The 14755-nt window shown below is 36.6% G+C and overlaps 1 protein-coding gene across 1 annotated transcript in view; it reads right to left on the bottom strand.

Moving 5' to 3' along the window:
- Nucleotides 1-5051, bottom strand: part of LOC127881316 (uncharacterized) — a 50006-nt gene extending 44955 nt beyond the window's left edge. The window contains exon 1 of the mRNA XM_052429071.1: nt 4738-5051. The gene's annotated coding sequence lies outside the window, so the exon portion shown is untranslated. The remainder of the gene's footprint in view (nt 1-4737) is intronic.
- Nucleotides 5052-14755: the final 9704 nt, after the last annotated feature.

Here is a 14755-nt window from a genome sequence, read left to right as displayed (position 1 = left end):
ATATTTGGAACTGTTGTAATGTTGCTGAAAAAATTTGTCGTTATCGCTTAGGTCGCATTACACCAATTAATATTTTCCACATTGTGATATTTGATGTAGATCTACCCGTTAAGTCGTTAATGATGTTTTGAGTCGTCAAATATTTACACTATTCGAAATTTCAAAATGAAAATGACAGCAAGAATAGTGAGTTAAATATGCATGCAAAGGATGACGTCCATAGGCTGCCATCCAGGCGAATTTAATGTGTTTTTATTTGGACGTGATAGTGTACAAATAGTGTAGCGAGTTTTGCAAGTCAGTATGAGCTTAGCTACGCTGGGCGGAGCATCGTTGTATGCAATCGATATTGGCCAATGAGAGTGCACGCTCTGCACATAGGCCTGCATTACCTGCAGTAAAAATTATGCAGACTGCAAATGAGTCGGAACAGTGGTGTAATGGTGGATCGCTGGCTTAGTAAACGAGAGGACCCTGGTTCGAATCCCGCCCTGACCACTGGAATTGTCCATTTTGGGAATTTTTGCTTCGATGAAACCGATCATTTTGGGAAAACATTGTTAATTTATCATGCTTAAATAAGTCAGAGATTTAACAAATTAATTTGTTTTTATTTGTTATTTTGACCTTAAATGCAGGTAAGCATCAGATTGGTAAGTTTGGTTTGTGTGAATGTGCTGTGAAATGGGGAGCACAGCAGGTTCATGGTGCTGAATACTCACTCAACCACATTAGTGCTTGTTGGTATGATACACATCAGCTGGACGAGTTGGAATTTAATAATCATAAGTCATAAGACACTTCTTTCTAAAAAAAAAAAAAATTTTTTTTTTTTTTTTTTTTTGGAAAAAGGGAATTTTTGTTATAATTTCGGTTTGGAATCAGGTCTGTTTGCATTGGGAATGCCTCCATTTTCCGGAGGAGCAGACAGTGCTGAAAAGCCCCTGTTATTTCATCACATCTTTTAATTGTCACATATGCCAAAAATTAATTTGCTACTTAAGTAAAAAGGCGAATGTTAATGTTTATGAAATTATTGAGTTTACTATTTAAAATGGAATATACGGGATAATCTGGCATTGAACAGCGACGAGAAAAGAAGTATGCAGTGATTTTTTTTGCTCAAATTTGCAGCCCAATTTCGGCTGCTTCCCAATCGCAAAAATACACGTTTTTTCCCAAAAATCTGACCAAAATTTCCCAAAAAAAAGCCCAACTTCCAAAAAAAAAAAAAAAAAAAAATTTTTTTTTTTTTTTTTTTGAAAAAAGTCTCATATAACTTAATTATGATTTCTTAAATCTAGGTCTCAACTTTATTTTTAAAACATCTTACAAAATATATAACTTGAATTTAGTCATTTTTGTCCATAAATCATTCCAAAACTTGCCACTTTTATTGATTAAAAAAAATAAAATTTGACCAGACTCCTTTTCTAGAAAACTCTCTGAACATGCACTTAAAAACAATATCACTTTTGTTACTTATAATCCTATTTATTATGCTTAATTTTTCCCAATTTCATGGTTTATAGCGCTATTTTTCCCAATTTCACGGTTATCGCGCTAATTTTCCAAATTCAAATGGCACAGGCTGTAACAAATTAAAGCAAAAAAATTCACTGGTATGCAGTAATTGATAAGAGTTGCGCTGATACGGATGCAATGGAGAATCGATCCAGTAAGGATTATGCGAGTCTATGCGTGAGAAAAAGTGTTCAGCAATGAAATAAATGTCGTTATCCATGACTTTTTGTTTTTTCTTAAAGAGTCATAACGGACCAAATTGCAGGAACCAATTGCGAAAGAAAAAGAGACATTGTTGTTATTTTGTCTAAGTTATCTCTATAACATAACTAGAAATGGCGCGGCAGAGGCCGACGCGTATCCCCACGCCGAATGTTTGACCTAGGTGTGCCCCAGGGTTGGTAATGGGGCCATGCATAGCTGAGATTGACCGTATTGTCATAAGAGAAGTTCATCATCAATTAGAAGTGAATTGGTGTAGAAATGAAGAAGTTATAGTAAAAGGCAATTTTGGGTGGGTGTGACATATGTGGGCAGGGCGCCCCAGGGTTGGTAATTGTGCCATGCATAGTTGAGATTGACCGTATTGTCATAAGAGAGGTTCAGTATCAATTTGAAGTGAATCGGTGTAGAAATGAAGAAATTATAGTAAAAGGCAATTTTGGGTGGGTGTGGTCTATGTGGGCGGGGCGCCCCAGGGTTGGTAATGGGGCCATGCATAGTTGAGATTGACTGTATTGTCATAAGAGAATTTCAATATCAATTTGAAGTGAATCGGTGTAGAAATGAAGAAATTATAGTAAAGGCAATTTTGGGTGGGTGTGGTCTATGTGGGCGGGGCCCCAGGGTTGGTTATGGGGCCATGCATAGTTGAGATTGACCCTAATGTCATAAGAGAAGTTCAGTATCAATTTGAAGTGAATCCGTGTAGAAATGAAAAAATTATAGTAAATGGAATTTTTTGGTGGGTGTGGACAAAGTAGGCGGGCGCCCCAGGGTTGGGATTGGGGCCATGCATAGTTGAGATTGACCCTAATGTCATAACAAAAGTTCAGTATCAATTTGAAGTGAATCCGTGTAGAAATGAAAAAATTATAGTAAATGGAAATTTTTGGTGGGTGTGGCCTATGTGGGCGGGGCGCCCCAGGGTTGGGAATGGGGCCATGCATGGTTGAGATTGACCGTATTGTCATAGGTGAGGTCCAGTATCAATTTGAAGTGAATCGGTGTAGAAATAAAGAAGTAAATGTAAAATAACCTAAAAAAATGAGTGATAATTTCTGACGCGGCCCCACCCCAACCCCTATAACTTTTGACCCAGGGGTCAGATCAAAATTCCAAATAGTGCAGGGTCGCACATATGCTCATAGCTACCATGTGTGTAAATTTCAAGGTTCTAGTGCTTTTAGTGTAGGAGGAGATAGTGGCCAGGACGGACGGACGGACGGCGGAGATCACCACAATATCCCCACCTTTTTTTCAAAAAGCGTGGGGATAACTATTAGGATAAACAGTGCACTCACAATTCGACCCGTGCTTTAAGACACACTCTTTATCAATTTGAATGGGTTTTGTTCATTTCAAACGTGCGATACAAAAAAAAAGTTGTAACATAATTTTGAAAACTGAGTCGTGTCTAAGATTATGCAATAGCGTACAAATTCAGTGCCTTCAGCGCTTTGATTGAAGTTGTATTCATAGCTTTCCTTAATTAGTACGTTTATATGGACTAGATCTACACTCATACATGCCATAATTTTTTAGGTCCAAAGCGGGACATTCCATAAAAAATTGTCGGGACATTTGACCCAAAAGCGGGACACCTAAAACGATCTATCATTCCACCTTTACTGTAGTCAGTATAGTACTAACAAATACTCTTGATACTTTTATTCAATACATAAAACATCTGATATGAAGCGTGGAATAGAAAACATAACAATAACAGTTTTATAAAATAAGGCAATAGCAAACAATGAGGATAATATTCATCTTTTTAGAGTACAAAATCGAGAACATTACGACAACAATACTCATTATATTACTTTGAATGGCAAACATTAACGCAGGGGAGGCTATCCAGTACACTGAAAGTACGGGTTACAGTAAACTATCTACCGAACAGTTACATCAGTTACACACGGAATGCGCGGCCGTACACATTTCAGAGGTAGGTTTTTGGTGGAAGCAAACCGTCTTTGTGTTCATTTTAACTCTCAACAACGCCTCAACCGTTTTAACGCCAACAAAAACAAAAGGACAAAAGAAGTCTATGGATGCTTTACTCGAATTATTTTTCTCTAATGTTAATAATCATATTTTGTTTTCTTCTTATATACACAGATTAAACTGAATTGTGAATTGTCAGGCGCTGTATTGGGATAGTGTCAAACTGTCATGAATAACAACACGTTGTTTTTATTACAATAACACAAGACAAGATGGGCACCACTTTTACTGTTTGTTGCGATGTTTTTAAGCATGTATCCATGCGCAGTTTGTTACTTGTCAATTGTCGCGGCTTAATTGGAGTAGGGTCAAACTGTCATGCATAGCACCTCGTGGTTTTTAGCTTAATTGGAGTAGGGTCAAACTGTCATGCATAGCACCTCGTTGTTTTTATTACAATAACACCCAATTACACTAGACAGGATGGGTATCACTTATTGGACTGTTTGTTGCGATTTTGGTATATTGCACATTCGGATTATCCCGCTATTTATGAACTAAACATTGAATGTAAAATACTCATTAATGACGTAGAGTTAATTTTACAAAACAATTGTTTCAAACAAATACAAAAATAAACACATTTTCAACATTTATTTAATTATAATAAAACTATCGATAGCAATAAGCGACCACTATCTTGAAGACCACCATGGTGTGAATGCCTGATGAAATCAATAATTAGCCGATAAATCGCTGATAAGGTGTCATAAACAACACTGGTACACACGATAAGTAGAATCGGATTGTTAATTGGGGGCAATAAAGGGATTAGCGGGGGTAAGTGTTAGCGAAACAGAGCTTGAATAGCGAATTTTATTGGGAACCTATAGACCTGACATCGTTTTTTACGAATGTCGGGACAAATCGTCTCATATCGGGACGGCGGGACAAAGGGCCCAAAAGCGGGACTGTCCCGCCGAGATCGGGACGTATGGCATGTATGTCTACACTGCAAAGTGCTTTTCGAAGTATATAACTTACCCTTGTTGATCTGCGGTGTGTGTATCACCCCCGGAAAAACTTCCGAGAAGGAGATCCACACAAATACTTCTTAAGTTAAACAGCAAGCACGACAGGAAGTTAACTAGATCTATACTTTATTCCCGCCAAACTCTGTATGCCCGACAATTACATTAAACAGTATTTGACAACATAGGACGACAGCTATGCATGAAGATCGGATTCCTGCGTTCTTTATTCACTGCTCCCACGTTGAACATAACCGTTGACTCCGTTGACTATAATATAAATACAATTTTGTACCGGTTAAATAAACTTGTACCGATCTCCATAGATAAGGGGAGGTAACCAATCTACGTTCTTCGCTGGGTATAAACGGTACTAGTCGCAACGGCCTCACGACGGTGCGGTTTATTTCAGTGTGTGTTTGTTTCGAAATATAGGACGTTTCACCCCTGAGGTTGCATTATTTGAGGACGCCGTTTGTCCCAGCACCTTATTAACACTTAAGAGTACCCGGGGTACATGTAAGTAGTACCCGAGCCGACAATGACCAATCGAGCCTTATTAACATTACAAGACACATGAAAGTTGGGGCAAATGTTAAAATATAGCTCCAATTTCAATCTTTTAACTTTTACTGAAAGTTCTTCAATTGTGGTGTGGTGGTTGTGCTGTGGGGGGAAACCGGAGTACCAGGGGAAAACACCTACCTGTCCGGTATAGTGACTACTTACCAAGCTCACTCGCGTCGGGAGCGGGGATTGAACTCGGGTTGCCTAGGCGAGTCGTACGTATACCAACAACTGCGCTAACAGGACAGCCACGGTAAATTTCAAAGCATATTTCTGTCAATTGTATAGACCTCCATTTCACTTCTATGTGCGGACCCAGATTTTTTGCTAGGCATATGGCCCCGAAAAACGACTGTTGTCCTTTTCCGGTCTCTCCCATGCCTCTCGGTCAAACGCAGCCGGTTAATGCCGTACCTACAGACGTATAAGCAACACTTTACATTCACAGTCCACAGGACACTCCATGGGCGTTTTCCTCATAGTTCTGTTCACCTTATCTAGTTGAGACCGGAACCTATTCCGGGTCTCGAATCCTACCTCCCACTCCGTATTCATCTAACGACGCCTGGGACGTCTCTTACACCGGTCAATACCTACCTCTCCCGGAGACATCGCCGATGCCCCGTTTACTTCCCTCTACTGCACCCCATTAGTTTTTCACAGTTTAAATCCCCGGTTCACCTCACTCACCGGAACCTCAAACCGTCTTTTACAACAAAGCCCTACACTCATACTAGTATCAGAGTATGCCGCGCCTCGGTTTCCCTCCCTGCTACTCTCGAACGACATCACCCCTACTGGTCCGTCATTCCTACTTAACCGAGCCATTCCGGCCTCATCCGCCATACAAAGGTCAAGTGTAACCATAAAAGGAGCTTGCACCAACATTTATTTGAGATAAGAGACGAAGACGGCCTCTCGTTCGGGGCTCGTCTTGACCATCGCTACTGAATTGTCTGGCGACGTCGTGAGTTTTTTAGCGCCGTCGGGACCGGGGTCAGCGCAAGCCTTGGCTCAGGCACCCTAGTATGGCCTAAGGGCAACTTGGTCCTAATCTCGATAACCAGGTGCCGCCTCAACACCCAGAGTGTTTCCTGCTTATTGGCTGTCATAGCGACATACCACATGTAACCTCCTACAAGTCATGAAGGATGGAGTAAACCAGTTTAATTTCACCAACTACCGACATGTGCGATTAGTGTCACATATTATACATGACCTGCACTTACTGTTGAACGTGTAAAAAGATTAAGTTTCTCAAACTCTCCATTCGGGACAACCACGCATCTTTCGTGGAACCACTCTTCATATACGTCGCTAGCTATCATAAAGGGGCCTATTTAATGACTTAAATTGACTCACGAAAGGTTAGACACATTTTGAACAATAGCTCAACATTTCAGTTAAATGTTGTTACTGAAAGATATTTTATTATCGGCGTGGTCATGTGCTATTGGGTGCACCGGAATAAACGTGAGAAAATCCCTATTCCGTGATTGTGACCATTAAAGAAACCTACATGCTGCCGGAAACAATGATCAAACCCGGGTTACCTAATTTAGAAGCGCTTGAACCAACCACTGCGCTAACCAGAGAGACTGCAAGAATATTGTCCACTTTTCAGCCGGTCATAATTCACACTGACTCTTGTCCCTTGTTATCGGACGTGGTACAGGGTATACGTGTGTTTCTTCTCTGCCACCTGGGCCTATTCCACTGTGACAGCACCGTGTTATTCTTGCCTTTCTTTCCCGCCGCATTTAGCACATATACCAAGTATCCCACCTGATATGTGTTCTGGTATTACATCAAATCCTGATCTCTATTAATGTGAGCTTGATACCCGCCTTATCAGTTGCAACCGATTGTATGAACCGACGCCGTATTTTTTTCCTACTCCTGGACATACTAAGTCACATATTGTGTCGTAACGAGGTGACAATCGGTAAACCATCTCGGTGATAGTATACAAATCCATCTCAAGCATCATAAGGTTTGCGGCGAAACCAATACTCCTAAAGCCGAGTGATTTGTCCGGGAACCTACAAAGCAGCGGACCGATTAAATGAGTAAGCGGTTGTACCGTTGCACCGCACCTGTTCTGCTTGGTCGATAAGCCTTTGCTTAGGTCTTATAAATTTGCAATAATGCACACACATGTTTAACAACAATTTCTCAAAGTTGGCTCCCCTGTTATAAATTATTCCCCTGGGTTTCCAATAAAAACAAAACACTTGATTCACCACTGTATCCCTTGTCACCTGAGCAGTCATCTCGCTCTTCGACTCTCGGTTTTACGTACTGCTAACAGCACAACGTGTTCAACTACATAAATGGCAACGCTTTGTGGCGTGCGATGGTACGCTTCTCAACCTGATGTCCTTACATTGGAATGCCATTGTTCATGACAATAACAACCTGGCACATTTCCCATGGCACCGATAATCGTTGATAACAGTTGGTAATTATTGGAATCAAATCATTTAGCTTGAAAAGGTTTTAAAAAACTTCAATATATGCTCTCCCTTTTTGTGATCCTAACACTCTTTAACATGGGTTTATTTTGTCATGCAGCACATTTATGGATCGACTGTTAGCACAAAAACAAGTTCATTTTGCAAACAAGGGAAATCTGGACATATGCCGTGTTCTTAATAACGGAATTATAATATAGTTACACAAGAATGGAACTGTAATTAAATTAATGCCGTTTACGTAGAACACGCAAATCCTACAATACTTGCGATTGATTTGAAGCTCATTCCTCGATTTTTATGTCCCCCACCACTATAGTGGGGGACATATCGTTTTGCCCTGTCTGTTGGTTTATTGCTTTGTTTGTAAGTTTGTTTGTGCAAACTTTACATTTGCCATAACTTTTGCAATATTCAAGATAGCAACTTCATATTTGACATGCATGTGTATCTCATGGAGCTGCACATTTTGTGTTGTGAAAGGTCAAGGTCATCCTTCAATGTCAAAGGTCAAATATATGGGTCAAAATCGCTCATTTAATGTACACTTTTGCAATATTGAAGATAGCAACTTTATATTTGGCATGCATGTGTATCTCATGGAGCTGCACATTTAAAGTGAAAGGTCAAGGTCATCCTTCAAGGTCAAATATATGGGGGCATAGTGTACCACAAACACATCGCTTGTTTTTAATTTAAAAGAACGCCTTCAAGAAAAAATATTAATTTTACAACCGGCCATAACAGTTATCAGAAGTTGGCGAAATAATCATGTAAATGATAATGCAAACATATTTCTATGCCCTTTTCTGTCTTTCATAAAAGGTTCAGACAGGTTATTTTTGTGATGAAATAGATATTTTATGCATAAAACACGCTGCTTAATATTTTAACACTAAACGCAGACAGGTAAAGGATTTAACCTTTTCATCTTGATACTCAGTAACTTATGACGTCTTTACTGGTTTATTAAATAAACAAAACGCGTTTTCATCCTTCGTTACTGTTCAATTAGAAGTCTCATTTGAATCTAACTATCACATTTTTAAAGTGATATTATGGGCATTTTTCACCGTTGAATTGAGCTGAAAAGAATTAACAGACCAAAATAGTTAGTTAAAATGTGGTTACTGACCAATAATCTGCAACTCATCTTGCTAACAGTTGTTTATAAAAAATATATTTTATATACGATATCTTACATGGCTCACCCAGTCCTCTAAGCCGAAATGATCTGTAAAACAAAATTGTGTCTTTGTGTCGTGTAAACGAATCTGCACTAAAACTAAATTTAGGTTCACATCGTACATGCATGATCAGTTGTCAAACGATAGTACGGTTGATATTCAAACGCATTGTTTTTTCTCTCCGGGATATTATTTTAGTATGTTGATGCTGCATTAACAAATATAAGTGTATATGAAGTGAAAACACCAAAAATAAACAACGGTTGCGATAGACACCTATACACTGTTAGATGCACAAAATATCACCTTTAAAATATTGAAATAGTAACACAAAGATAACTGTTTTATTTAATTTTATGTAAGCAAAACACTACATGATTATATATTCATTTAAACGAATGCAAGAAAATAATCAAAAAACAGCATAAAACACAAACTACAGGATCACGCAGCAACTTAACAAGTGCATAAAAATCAATAATACAGTGAATTATCTACATGTCATTGCTTGTTGCCATTAATTACAATAATTCATATTTTTTTATTTTGTCTGGGTTAAAAAATATATAATATAAAGCGTACTTTAATAATGTATATTAGTTATAAGTATTCGTTTTAAACTTCACAAATGGAAAGGATAATATTGAAATACAAGAGGGCCTGAAAGGCCCAAAGTCGCTCACCTGAGATAACAAGATATTATTGGGACAAATCTTCCAACCAAGTTTCATGAAGATCGGAAAATAAATGTGGCCTCTAGAGTGTTAACAAGATTTTACTATAGCCATATAAGGAAAAATGCCCCGCCCCTTGGAAGCCATGCTTTTTAAGCAAACATAATTATTTTCGAACTCATCCAAGACATCCTTGAGACCAATCTTCCGACCAAATTTCATGAAGATTGGACAATGAATGTGGCCTCGAGAGTGTTAACACGGTTTTACTATAGCCATATAAGGAAAAATTCCCCGCCCCTGGTGGCCATGTTTTTAAAGCAACCAAAACCATTTTCAAACTCATCCAAGATATCATTGGTACAAATCTTCTGACCAAGTTTCATGATGAACGGAAAATAAATGTGACCTCTAGAGTGTTAACAAGGTTTTAATATAGCCATATAAGGAAAAATGCCCCGCCCCCGTGGTGGCCATGTTTTTCAACCAACCGGTATCATTTTTCAATTCGTTTAAGATATTATTGGGATGAATCTTTTGACCGAGTTTTATGAAGATCGGACTATAAATGTGGCCTCTAGAGTGTTAACAAGATTTTACTATAGCCATATATAGCCATATTAGGAAAAATGCCCCGCCCCTTGGCAGCCATGTTTTTCAAGCAAACGTAATCATTTTCGAATTCATCCAAGATATCAATTAGACAAATCTTCCGACCAAGTTTCATGAAAGAGGCCCAGGATATTTTAAAATTAACAACAGCATCTTATTAGATACACAATATCAAACACAAATAAAACAGGAAATATTAAATACAGTTCAAAATAACAAAGATGCAAACCCAAACACCTTATGGGAAGTAATTAAAGGAAATACACGTAATGCAACAATTAGATACACATCATTTAAACAAAAAGAAACACACAAACTTGAAACTGAAACCATCAAAACCATTGAAACACTTGAAAAACAATTGCATCAAACAAAAAAAAACAAATGATACCGCCGACATTGAAAATGAAATAACACTAAAAAAACAAATATTAGATGGAATCTATCATACACATCTCAATGGAATACTACTAAGAGCGCGTGCACAACATGTTGAACACAATGAAAAAAATACAAAATACTTCGCAAACATCGACAAACGAAGAAGTGAACAAAAAACTGTACACAAATTAGTAGTCAATGGCGAAGATATAACAAACAGAACTCAAATACTAGAAGAACAACGTTTATTTTTCGAAACCCTCTATAAACGAAAACATGTTGAAAATAACACCCTTTTTAAAAATACACATCACACTTTAAATCAAGAAGAAAAACTATTGTGTGACGGATTACTAAATAAATATGAATGTTGATTAGCACTAAAAGAAATGCAAAATAACAAAAGTCCAGGATCTGATGGCATCACCATTGAGTTTTATAAAATATTTTGGAATGATATCAAAACGCATTTAATTAATTCACTAAACCATTCATATAATAATAAAAACCTAACAACGCTTCAAAAACAAGGTATAATATCACTCATTCCAAAACCTGGAAAAAACTTAGAATCCTTATCAAACTGGCGCCCAATTAGCTTACTAAATAATGAGTATAAAATTGCAACAAAAAGTATAGTAAACAGAATAAAAAGAATATTACCATCAATCATTTCAAAATCTCAATCTGGTTTCATAAAAGGACGTTACATTGGTGAAAACGTTCGTCTTATCCAAGAATGCATAAACTATTTCAACAATTCAAACAATCCTGGTCTAATATTCTTTGAAGACTTTGAAAAGGCATTCGATTCGCTTGATCATTCATTTATGTTCTCTTGCTTAGAAAATATGAACTTTGGTGAAAGTCTCATTCAATGGGTCAAACTATTCTATACCGATATTAACAGTATAATCATTAACAATGGCTTTTTTTCAAACAGTTTTAATATCGAACGAGGGGTTCGACAAGGATGTCCACTCTCATCATCGCTATTTATTATTTGTATCGAGTACCTATCACATCACATCCAATCAAATAAACACATAAAAGGCATATCACTAGAACCTGATGAAGATATCAAACAGTCCCTATTTGCTGACGATGCAACTTACATCTTAAACGACAATTACGATTCTTTCCATAACCTTATAGAGTCACTAACCCTTTACGGAATGAAATCGGGTCTTAAACTAAACAAAAGTAAATGTACTGTGCTACGAGTAGGTAAATTAAAACAAAGTAATGTCCTATATAAAAAAGAAATGAAATTTAATTGGACATCCGATGAAGCCACAACGTTAGGAATTACTTTCACAAATAATGAAAAGGATACAGTTCTTAAAAACATATTACCTAAATTACAGAATTTTAAAAACTGCTTAAAATCATGGCATCATCGTAAACTTACACTGATCGGAAAAAACACAGTATTGAAAACGTTTGCACTTCCTAAATTAATTTATGTATTAACAGTTCTCCCAAATCCAACAAATGATATTATTGACGATATACAATCAGCAATATTTAATTTCATATGGGACGGTAAGCCTGATAAAATAAAACGAACTCAGTTAATTCAATCTGTAGAAAATGGAGGTATCCAATTAACGAACATTGACTCATTCTTGAATGCAATCAAATGCAGCTGGGCTAAAAGATACCTAGATAAAACCAATACGAGTAAATGGAAATTATTCTACCAGAAAATCCTAAAAAAATATGGTGACTCCTTACTCTTTGAATGTAACATCAGCAATACTATCTTACATGAAATTGCAAACGAAAACATATTTCTATCTGATGTTCTATCAGCATGGAGTGATGTCACTCATAACCTAGAAACCAAAACTAACAGTAAAACAATTTTATGGAACAATAAAGACATAACTTCAAACAATAAGACGTTTTTCTATACAGATTGGTTTGAACGAAGCATTAAATATGTCGACCAATTATACGACTACAGAATTAAGGATTTCTACTCTTTTGATGATATATGCTACATATACGGAATACCTTCAAATAATTTTCTGAAGTACTACACACTAATCATACATATTAAATCTTAAATAAATACAAATAATACACCATGTACTCAAACAACATTTGTAGAAAACATACTTGGAAGAAAAAACAAAACAAATAAAATATTTTACACACTACAAATTAAAAACCCTACAGAAAACTCCAAAATCCAAAATAAATGGCAAGTCCTTTTTGGAGAACATGAACTTAATTGGAAACACATATTTACCATGCCATATAAAGCAACTATTGAAAGCACACTGAGAAATTTTCAATATAAATACATCCATAGAATTATAGCTACAAATAAATATCTCTTTAAATGTAAATTATCTAACTCCAATCTGTGTGACTTCTGCAGTGAAAACATTGAAACTATAGAACATCTTTTTTGGGAGTGCAAACACATCCAGCCTATTTGGAATCAATTAATATCTTTTCTTGAACAACAGCAACTAAACGTTAAACTATCTTTCTTAAATGTAAGTTTCGGCATTAACTCATTGAAATCAATAGACTGTAATAATATTGTGAATTTTATTGTTATATTGATGCAATATTTTATCTTTAACATGAAGTACAAAAAACAAGTACCAAATTTTAATTGTTTTGTCCATAGTCTTAAACTAAAAATCCAGATTGAGAAAGAAATAGCCCTCAGTAATGACACATTACAAATCTTTGAACAAAAATGGAATCGGATTAAATTCTCATAATGTTTTGTCCACTTATATACATTTCACTATAATGTCAGTTTATCTTTCTAAAATAGTTTTTTTTATTTATTTTTTTTTTTCAGTCTGACAAGATCATTGTGAATATACAATAAAACACATAGGTCCAGTATGCTTTCTTTCGACTTTATACAACTCATTTTTTTCATAACTATTCCTCTGTTGTTCTTTTCTTTTCTCTCTAAAAAAAATATATTAGCATATCTTGTATAACATGTCTGAACTTTATTGCTTTGTACAATCACTATGATGTATGATCATATACATGTTTACATCGTATGTATGATATTGAATTAAAAAAAAAGTTTAACTAAACAAAAAAAAAAAAAAAAAAAAAAAGATTGGACAATAAATGTGGTCTCTAGAGTGTTAACAAAGTTTTACAAAAGCCATATGCAGCCATATAAGGAAAAATGCCCCGCCCCCGATGGCCATGCTTTTAAAGAAACCAAAACAATTTTCGAACTCATCCAAGATATCATTGGGACAAATCTTCTGACCAAGTTTCATGAAGATCGGAAAATAAATGTGGCCTCTAAAGTGTTTACAAGGTTTTACTATAGCTATATAAGGAAAAATGCCCCTCCACCTGGCGGCCATGTCTTTCAACCAACCGGCATCCTTTTCGAACTCGTCCAAGATATTATTGGGATGAATCTTCTGACCAAGTGTCATGAAGATTGGACAATTAATGTGGCCTCTCGAGTGTTAACAATATTTTACTTTAGCCATATAAGGAAAAATGCCCTGCCCCTTGGCAGCGATGTTTTTCAAGCAAGGGTTACCATTTTTGAACTCATCCAAGGTATCATTGGGACAAATTTTCTGAGCAAGTTTCATGAAGATCGGAAAATAATTGTGGCTTCTAGAGTGTTAACAAGGTTTTACTATAGCCATATAAGGAAAAATGCCCCACGCCCTGGCTGCCATGTTTTTCAACCAACCGGCATCATTTTTGAACTCATCCAAGATATTATTGGGATGAATCTTCTGACCCAGTTTCATGAAGATCAGATGATAAATGTGGCCTCTAGAGTGTTAACAAGATTTTACTATAGCCATATATAGCCATATAAGGAAAATTGCCCCGCCCCTTGGCAGGCATGTTTTTCAATCAAACGTAACCATTTTCGAACTCATCCAATATATAATTGAAACCAATCTTCTAACCAAATTTCCAAAAAATGTGGCCTCTAGAGAGTTAACAAGGCAAATGTTGACGCCGCACAACGGACGACACACGACGGACAAAAGACGATCACAAAAGCTCACCACGAGCACGCTGTGCTCAGGTGGGCTCAAAACAATAGGGAAATTATGAACCAAAGTTCATTAACACAACTGTCGAAGATTTGACAAGCAGGTAATCTAGTT

This window comes from Dreissena polymorpha, chromosome 5, assembly GCF_020536995.1.
Source record: "Dreissena polymorpha isolate Duluth1 chromosome 5, UMN_Dpol_1.0, whole genome shotgun sequence".
Classification (NCBI taxonomy): domain Eukaryota; kingdom Metazoa; phylum Mollusca; class Bivalvia; order Myida; family Dreissenidae; genus Dreissena; species Dreissena polymorpha.
The sequence above is the reverse complement of the archived record's forward strand: the minus strand, read 5'-3'. Positions and strand labels throughout refer to the sequence as shown.